At 42.2% G+C, this 10,319-nt stretch overlaps 1 pseudogene; it reads left to right on the top strand.

Moving 5' to 3' along the window:
• The first annotated feature begins 1,795 nt into the window (after positions 1 to 1,795).
• Positions 1,796 to 2,102, top strand: LOC101352925 (non-histone chromosomal protein HMG-14 pseudogene; annotated as a pseudogene).
• Positions 2,103 to 10,319: the final 8,217 nt, after the last annotated feature.

Genomic DNA, 10,319 nt, shown 5'->3' with positions numbered 1-10,319 from the left:
CATTAAGAACTATTAGATGTATTATTATTACCAAAGAGCCTAGCCATTACTAAAATATAAACCCACCAACAGGAGCTTACTTCTCTAGGAATTAAAGGAAATCATTTTGCAGATCATATGACAAAAAAGGCAACTACCCAAATTTGTGCAAATAAAGTTATGCTGTCAGAAATAACTGAGTCATAACTTAGTGCAATTTCTCAGTTTTCAAAGGATGATTTCATAACCAAACAAGAATATGCAGAACCTTGGGAAAAAGCTTTATGGAGAAAGGAAGGATGCACACTAGACCCAACATCTGGGTTATGGGTTGGACAAAATAATTTTCCTTCCCTCATCTTTACACTATCCAGTGCTTCGTCTATTACACAAGCTACTTATTATGCTATAGATAAAATGACACAAATTATGCAAAACTATTGGTGGGGTAAATTTCAGAAAACTACTACACATGTTTACAAGGCTTGAGCCACCTGTCCCTTGTTTTATCCTTGGAAAACACTTAAATCCTCCCCCTAGGCATTTTCCACAGCCTTCAGGGCTTATGTCAATATGACAAATGGATTTCATTCAACTGCGCCTTTCTCAAGGTTATCAGTGTGCTTTAATAATGATTTGTATGTTTTCTCACTGGGTGGAAGCTTTTCCCTGCAGAAAAGCAACTGCCACTTTTGTAGCAAAGAAGCTCTTAGAGAATATAATTCCATGTTGGGGTTTTCCTTCAGAATCACAAAGTGATTGAGGGATACATTTCACTGGGCAAATAATTCAAGGATTATGCTGAGTCTTTCCCATTCTCAGTGATTATATTGCCCTTACCATCCTCATTCTTCTGGGCTGGTAGAAAGAACAAACAGAATTATGAAGAATCAGGTAGCTAAACTTTGTAGTTGTTTAGAAGTACCTTGGACTAAAGTCTTTCCTTTAGTTTTACTGAACCTAAGGTCAACTCTCTTTGGAAAACGTGAGCTCACACTTTATGAAATGGTTACTGAAAGACCCATGATTTTGCCTCATGTTAAATTTATAGATCCAAATATAGCTCAACTAGATCTTCTTAAATATTGTAAATCATTAATGCACCGTGCTTGGGTTTATTCTCCACAAGCAGAGGCAACCTTTTAGACAAAAGTCTGCTTTAGGCTTCCAGGAACCTGAGGACCTGCTGCCTGGAGAATACATCTGTTGGAAAAGACATCAATCCAATAATAGCCAAGAACCTCACTGGAAGGACCCCTATCATGTCCTACTTATTAACCCTTTTGCAGCCAAGCTCGAAGGGATAAAACTTTGGCTTCATTCAACCCAATTAAAGAGATTCTCACCTCCCTCTTGAGGAAGCAGGCCCCCTGGGGATTTAAAACTGACTATTCGAATTAAAAATGACTAAAATGCATTCTTTCTATATGCCTATTCTCCTAATTCTATCATTAAGTTTCTCCATTTTTATTTGTTCTTCTACAAATGGCTTTTTAACCTGGGCTGATACTCATGCTTGTCCAACGAACTGATGGTGATTGCTGGATCTGTACGGCCCTGCCTATTTCTAGCCAGCCAGGACTTCCTTGGTGGGTATCCTCCCTGCAAGGGGCAGACTCGACAGCTCTTGATTTATTAATTCAAGGAATTTAGGAAAGAACAAGCGTTCCATCTGGTTCTCCCCCCGCCCCCCGCCGCGGGTCCCAGCTGCTCGGGCTGCAGGCGGAGCCGCAGCGGCCAGGCAGCGCAGCTTCGCGAAGGCAGTCCGTGCGCCGCAGCCCGCAGACACACGGCACGCGCCCCGCCCGCCGCCAAGATGCCCCAGAGGAAGATCAGCTTCGCCAAAGGGGCGGTGAAGGAGGAGCCCAAAAGGAGATCGGCAAGGTTGTCAGCTCAACCTGCTCCTGCAAAAGTGGAAACGAAGCCAAAAAAGGCAGCAGGAAAGGATAAACCTTCAGACAAAACAGTGCAAGCAAAAGGGAAAAGGGGTAGCAAAGGGAAAACAGACTGAAGTGGTTAGCCAAGAATCTAAAGAAGATTTACCTGCAGAAAATGGACAAATCAAAAACGAAGAGAGTCCAGCCTTTGATGAAGCAGGAGAGAAAGAAGCCAAATCCGACTGATGTTTGTCTACCATGTCATATCAGTGGTTCCTTTACCTCCCTTCTTGTACTATCCAGAGGAATGTTTTTATCAACTATCTCGTAAATGCAAGTTTTTTAGCAGCTCTAGAAATATTTTTAAGGAGGAAATCTCACTTCATCCTATTTTTTAAGTGTAAGTGATTTTTTTTTTTTTAAGAGGCGAAATCATTTGCTGGTTTATTTATTTGTTTTTTTTTTTTTGGTACAACCAGAAAATAGTGGGATGTTAAATTGTGGGAGACTTTGATGGTCTTGGGTGTTATCTTAGTCATCTAGTGCTGCTGTAACAGAAATACCACAAGTAGATGGCTTTAACAAACAGAAGTTTATTCTCTCACAGTCTAGTTGGCTAGAAGTCCAAATTCAGGGCATCAGCTCCAGCGAAAGGCTTCCTCTGTCAGCTCTGGAAGAAGGTCCTTGTCATCAATATTCCCCTGGACTAGGAGCTGCTCAGAGCAGCGACCCCACGTCCAAAGGACATACTATGCTCCCAGTGCTTCTTTCTTGGTGGTATGAGGCACCCCTGTCTCTCTGCTGGCTTCTCTCTTTTATATCTCAAAAGAGATTGGCTAAAATTATAGATGAATCTTGTAGATTGAGTCTCCATAATGGCCGCTAATCCCATCTCATTAACATCATAGAGCTAGGATTTACAACACATAGGAAAATCCCATCAGATGACAAATGGTGGACAATCACACAGTACTGGGAATCATGACCTAGCCAGGTTCACAGATATTTTGGGGGGACACAATTATATCCATGACAGGTGTCAATGTAACATTCCGTAGGTGGGGAGGACAGTTTTTATATCCCACAATACAAAGCATACTTAATGGCAATTTGGAGTCACAGTCATGCATTTATAAGTCTTGAACATGCTGTTTTTTAGTAGAATTGTTTCTTAAAGAAAACTGCTGCCTCATCATGGCTCTCCCTGTAAGAACTGTGTGCATTCTGTAACATCTTTGGTCATGGTAGTTTAGTTTGTTAAATAACTTTGCTTAACTTTGTTATGTGCTATGAAAGATTGAAAATTTGAGTGTGCAGTGTGTGTTATATTAAATCGGAATTAGTGGGACTTCTGACATAACAGATTATCAACAATTGAAGATATTGATATTGGATGTCCTCTTAAGGAAAATTTGCATCCAGATTTAAAGCTGGAAAGTCACTGGAATTTAGAAAAGAATTATAACCATATGGCTTTTTAGACTTTTGGTACATACATTAAGCATCGTGTACAAATTATTCATAATGTCTCTGTACTGACCCTTAAAATAACCAATAAAATACCAATTATGAAAGAGAAAAAAAAAGGAACAAGGTACTGTAAATGACCCAACAGTAACAAAATTGTCTATTGTTCAATGGCCTATACCGTATTTGCTACTGAACACAGGACACAATTTGACCTCTTCTCTAAGTGGCACTCAGGCTTTAACCTTTAAGGTTGCTCAGGAAGGATGTTGTGCATCCGTTGAGAACCATGAAACAGCCCCTCCCGTACTAGCGGTCCCTATCCCTAAGTATGGGATGGTTTTATTTGGCTGATGCCTCAAACAGGAATGTTAATTCAGACAGCTTCTCTGCTGGGAGCAAGCTAACCATCGCAAACAACATGATCCAAAGGCTACCAGAGACATGGGATGGCTTCAAACCTCTGATCTGCCACTGATTGGTTGTGATGCCAAGGCATCTACTGGTTAGCCCCAAATGGCACATACTGGTTATGAGGCTCTAACCTTTGGCCTTGGCTTCCACCTGGAGGGATTGGCAGATGTATGATAGGAGTGCGCTGGACCCAAGGCTGAGTATTAATTGATTTGCCTCTTCCCACTAATATCCCCTTCTTAAGAACTCGATGGTCCAGATCTGTATTTCACTGGTGTCTTAGTTATCTAGTGCTCCTATAACAGAAATACCACAAATGGGTGGCTTTAACAAACAGAAATTTATTTTCCCACAGTTTAGGAGGCTAGAAGTCTGAATTCAAGGTGCCAGCTCTAGGGGAAGGCTTTCTTTCTCTGTTGGCTCTGGGGGAAAGTCCTTGTCTCTTTTGAGCTTCTTCTCCTGGACAGTCTTCCTGTGGCTTGACATCTCTCTTCCCCCATCTCTGCTTCTCGCTTGTTTGTTTAATCTCTTTTATATCTCAAGAGAGATTGACTCAAGACACACCCTACACTAATCCTGTCTCATTAACATAACAAAAAAAACCCATTCCCATATGGGATTATAACCACAGGCATGCCAAAACCAAAACCCACTGCTGTAGAGTCAATTCTGACTCATAGTGACCCCATAGGTTTTCCAAGGCTGTAAATCTCTATGGAAGCAGACTGCCACATCTTTCTCCTGTGGAGCCACTGGTGGTTTCAAACTCTTGACCTTTGAATTAGCAGTCGATTGCTTTAACCACTGCTCCACCAGGGCTCTAACCACAGACATAGAGGTTAAGAATTACAACACATTTTTGGGGGACACAATTCAATCAATAACGTTTCACCCATTGGCCGCCCAAAATTCATGTACTTCCCACATGCAAAACATATTTACTTCATCACTTCATCCCAAAAGTTTTAAGTCAACTCCAAGTCCAAAATCTCATCTTCTGAATCATCCACATCAAATATGGGTGAGACTTTAAGTGTAGTCCATCCTGGGGCAAAATTCCTCTTCATATGTGAACCTGTGAAATGTGGAATATGAGTTATCTGCTTCGAAAGTACAATGGTGGAACAGGTACAAGGTAGATATTTCCGTTACAAATGGGAGAAATTGGAGGGAAAGAAGGAATAAACAGGCACCAAGCAAGTCCAAAACCCAGTATAACAAATTACATTAGCTCTGAAGGCTTGAAAATAATCCTCTGTTCTTTAGAACCATGTGGGCAATGGCCCTGCCCTCCAGGCTCTGGGTGTTGGCCACAGCTTCTGGATTCTGGATGGAGGCACCTCAGCTCTGGACTTCAGCTCCACTTTCCAGGCCCACTGGGATGGCAATTCTGCTCCCTCAGCTTTGGGCAGCCTCATTCTCCTAGTCCATCTGAATGGCCCAGGCAAGCCTCGTTCTTCTGGGTCTTCGGCATGGCAGCCCAGCCCCCTCAGCTTTGGGCAGCAGACCCATTCCCCTGGCACCCTTGAGCGGCAGCCCCACGCTCGGAAACCAAGCTGGTGATGATCTGACTCTTTTAAACCTAGGAGGCTGAAACCCCACCCTTTGACACTGATGCAGCCCTGCTTCCTGTTCTCCTTCCAACAGTTCTGCTGATCTCCAAGTTGCTCCAGGGATGGTCCTTTTCTTCTCTTGGAGGACAACAGATGTAGCTCCTTTGGTCTGTTTCCTACTTGTAGAATTCTAAGAGGCAGACAATGTTATTTACTTTTGTTCTTTCTCAGTCCCCTGCAGTCTAAGCTGATGGGTTTTCTGCAGCTCCATCAGTGATGGGCTTAATCTCTTTAACAAAACATTATGTAACCAAGTCCTTGGTGAACATTCTAGGACATGTGTCCTTAGTTTGTGTAACAGAATTTTCCAAATCTTTAAGTTTTGTTTTCATTTTGCATAGCTCTTTTTTAAGTCCTTCTGTTTCCTCTTGCATTTTACTATAAGCAGCAAGGAGAAACCACACAGCCCCTCTAAGATCTTGCTTAGAAATCTCCTCAGCTAAATATCCAAGTTCATCACTTACAAGTTCTACCTTCCACCCAACATTTGAACATAATTCAGACAAGTTCTTTGCCACAGCATAAAAAGCATTGCCGTTCTTCCATTGTCCAATCACACGTTAATCATTTTCTTTTAAAGCCTTACCAAAAGCACATTTAATGTCCACATGTCTAGCAACATTCTGTTGCTGGTGCCATACGTATTCTCTAAACTGATAGACACTTCCTCTATAGCTCTTCTCACTTCCTTCTGAGCCCTCACCAGAATTGCCTTTGACTTTGACGTCCATAATTCTACCAACAGTCTTTTCAAGGAACTCTAGGCTTTTACTATTAAAACCAAAAAAACAAACAAACCAGTTGCCATCCAGTTGATTCCGACTTGTAGTGATCCTATAGGACAGAGTAGAACTAACTGCCCCATAAGGTTTCCAAGGAGCTCTCTGTTGGCTCTGGAGGAATGTCCTTGTCTCTTTTGAGCATCTGCTTCTGGACAATCTTCATGTGGCTTGACATCTCTCTTCCCCCATCTCTGCTTCTCGCTTGTTTGTTTAACCTTTCATATCTCAAAAGAGATTGACTCAAGATACACCCTACACTAATCCTGTGTCATTAACGTAACAAAGAAAACCCATTCCCAAATGGGATTATAACCACAGCCATAGAGGTTAAGAACTACAACACGTATTTTTGGGGGACGCAATTCAATCCATAACAATTGGTATGAACCTTTGGCTGCTATTTTTATACCCCAATTAGGTTTAGAAAATGTTATGAAACCTGTTGAAATTCTGACAAGTATATTCAGATTACCTTAAATGGTTCTGCCAATGGTCTCCAAGAAATGAACACTGAAATGGCTATGATGAGAGAGGTAGTTCTCCAAAGCCTAATGGCCCTCGACATCCTTACTGCTGCTCAAGGAGGCACTTTTGCCATTATATAAAACTGATTGTTGTGTTATAGTCTTGATAATAGTGCTAACATCGGTCATTATGTTTCCTGTAGGCAATACATAATGTCAAATTCCAGTGATCCTGTTGCCTCTTTAGCTGAGGTTTTAAGTAACTGGTTTGGTTCCTGGGGTGGATGGTGGAAAAAGATATTAATTTACCCTGGCTTGTTCCTGTTCATCTTTGTATCTGTCTTTATCATCCTAAAATGTTGTTTTTTGCTAATCAACTGTGGTATTTCTATGGAATGTCGTATACTGAAACCTACTGGCCCTGTAAATGTTAATCACTCATGCTTGTCAACAAGAAAATAATGTGTACCTTTTTGCTTTTTGCTGTACAGGTCTTGGTTAATGTCCTTCAGACTGGCAGAGGGGTTCCTCAGATTTGGCCTAAAACCCCCACTAATAAAACCCCAAAACAACTCACCCTGAAGATGAAACCTAATAGCATGGCAAGGTGAAGAAAATACAAAATAACTGAAATAAGGTAAACTACAGAGCAACCAACAACGGAAGAAAGGTTACTCCTTCGTGGGTGATCAGTGCCCCCTAGCGGAGGCTTGATCACAAGGGGGAAATGTGGAGGTGGAAAACAAAATGTAGAAGCTGAGGAAAACATTTCTGCCAAACCCAGAAACACGACTGAAGCCTGAGATTACACAGCAAAAATTTAAGATAATAAGTAATCTGACTTTTAGAGGAAATAACTAGCTTGTTTCTTTAGATTTATGTATAACCAACATCCTGCATCCTGAGCCCCTGCATTCCAGACAAACCAATGCCTAGCGACCTGGAAACCTGCATCATTTGTCTTCTTAGAGACACTGACATTTGCAAAGGGATATTTTGAAGAATATCTGAAAGACTGATCGAAACCACCTGGATTTTCCTGAATTTCTTTGTTCCTTGGACTGTAGAATCCCAATACTACTCCTTTTCTTTGCCAACACTCAGTCTCATGCTATGCGTTACTTGATTCCTGAATTGTATGATCTACTAATAAATCTCTAACATTGTTTTAACTTTGCTTCTGCTCTTAGAAATCCTTCAACAATTTTCTCACAATTTAGAAGGTTAGAAGTTCAAATTCAGGGTGCCAGGTCTAGGGGAAGTTTTTCTTTCTGTGGACTCTGGAGGAAGGGCCCCACCTCTTTTCAGCTTCTATTCCTTGGTTCCGTGGTGATCTCCACATAGCTTAGCATCTATCTTCCCCCATCTCTGCTTGCTTGTTTGCTTGCTTAATCTGCTCTTTTATATCTCAGAATGCTGTCATAGTAACATAATAAAGAAAACCCATTCCCAGATGAGATTATAACCACAGATATAGGGATTAGGATTTACAACACATATTTTTGGGGATACAGTTCAATCCATAACACACATAAACACACAAAAGTAACTACCACAATTCCAAGCTCTCTTCAGTAAGGTCAACCCATTAAATAAATAAAACAACCTGAAGCCTGTTTATTGAACCCCGTTCGATTTCCTTTGGACCCAGTCCAAGAAAGTACTCAGATAATAACACAAACGGGAGCTCACTACGCAAGGCAAGCGCCAAACAGAAATTCCCCAAAGTGGAAAGAAAAAGAGCAGACGGGAGCCCAATTCCCCAGACAGAGAAAAATTGCTCAGCTATAAACCCAGAAAGTTCAACACAAAATAAGTAGAACTCGAACCCAGGAGAGATTCACCAAGTTTCCCAGCCATGGTGAGGGAACATTGGGCACAAAGGGCCCTGTTGGTACCATACTTGATCTTTCACCAGAACAGTGGGGGCTTCTCAGTGGTCATCTTTGGGTCCTGCTTCTGACACCAAAAACTGTTTAAAAAAAAAAAAATCAAAACTCAAAGAAATTGAAAGATTTATTCTGAGCATTTATTCTACAGGGGAGACTGTTCTGATCTTAAAAAAAGCAAATAGCTTGAAGTAGGCTAGTTACAATGAAGCTTAAAAAGAGAAGTGGAGGGTGAATAGAAGATCGACCATTAGCTAATCTTAATGTGCCCTACTTCCAGTGGCATCACGAGGGTTGGTGTCACCCAGTGCAGTAACTCATGGTGTGACGCACGCGTGGGTGAGCAGGCCGGACGAGTCCCTCCCTGGTGGGCTGGGCAGGGCAGCACCAATCTACACACCCTCCCCACCCCAGGGCAGAGTGCTGTGCCATGCAGCCTCCCCCTGACCCCTGCTCCCCATCCTCTTTGCCCAATGGTGGGCACCACAGCCCAGCTGTCCACACCCTGACTGGTGGGGAGGTGACGAGTTACCACACTGGGTGACAGGTGACACCAACCCTAGTGATGCCACTGCCTTGGTGACCCCTCTCTCGGTGGTGCTAGCGTACCTGCCGCCACCTCTGCCGCGGACCCTGGGGTCATTTTGGTGTCACCCTCTCTGACAATGTCAGGAGATGCAGTCCGCACCCCTCTCCCACACTCCTCTAGTGATGTCAAGCCTCCTCTTTTACTGAGATCAGCTGATATCAGGTCACAAGGTGGTCTCTAGCCTGACTTCTAAAAATTTGGCCCTCTACCTCCCCACAGCCATGAGATCTTCTGAAATTCGAATTAAGTAAGCCCACTATCTTTTTTTATTAAATCACCAGATACTGATTTTGTTATTACCTATCTTTTTCTGGGGAGCCTTGGGGGTGCAATGGCTAAAAGCTCAGCAGCTGACCTAAAGGCTGGCAGTTCAAATTAGCCAGCTTCTGCTTGGAAACCCTATGGGGAAGTTCTACTCCATCCTACAAGGTTGCTATGAGTTGGAATCAACTCGATGGCAACAGGTTTGGTTTATTTGGTTTCGTGGGTAAGAAAAAAACCTTTAAATCAAAGTAAAATGTATGTTATTAATTTTTCTCATTGATAGAAACAGGATAAAAGTGATGGCCTTCATGGAGCAAAGTTAAAATGCCAGAATTTCGGTGGCATATGGTGGAGAAAGAGATTAAAAACTTAGGCAAGTATGCATGCTGGAATGATTATACTATATACAACCAGTACACCTGACAGCTAATTATGTTATTGGGAGTGGTCAGAGGACACACCATTTATCAATACCATAAGAAAGGAACTGGTAGAAACTGCAGAACCCCAAGAATATGGCCCTTGGACACCCTTTTAACTCAGTACTGAAGTCACTTCCGAGGTTCTCCCTTCAGCCAAAGAATAGACAGGACTACAGGGTAAATAATAACACTTGTGAGGAACATGCTTAATAGTTCAGTTATTTATATGAGACTAAATGGGCACACCAGATCAAAAGCAAAGATGAGAAGGCAGGAAGGGACAGGAAAACTGGACGAAAGAAACCAGGGAACCTGAGGTGGAGAAAGGGAGAGTGTTGACACCTGTGAAGTTGGCAACCAATGTCACAAAACAATTTGTGTATTCATTCTTTTCCAACGCACATGGAACGTTCTCCAGAATAGACCACATCTTAGGCCACAGAGCAATCCTCAACAAGATCCAAAACTCTGAGATAATTCAGAGTATCTTCTCTGACCACAATGCCATCAAGGTAGAAATTAACAATAGAAAGAGCAAGGAAAAAAAATCAACTACATG

The sequence above is a fragment of the Trichechus manatus genome, unplaced genomic scaffold (assembly GCF_000243295.1).
Source record: "Trichechus manatus latirostris isolate Lorelei unplaced genomic scaffold, TriManLat1.0 scaffold00170, whole genome shotgun sequence".
NCBI classification, from domain to species: Eukaryota; Metazoa; Chordata; class Mammalia; order Sirenia; family Trichechidae; genus Trichechus; species Trichechus manatus.
This window is presented reverse-complemented; position numbering and strand designations above follow the sequence as displayed.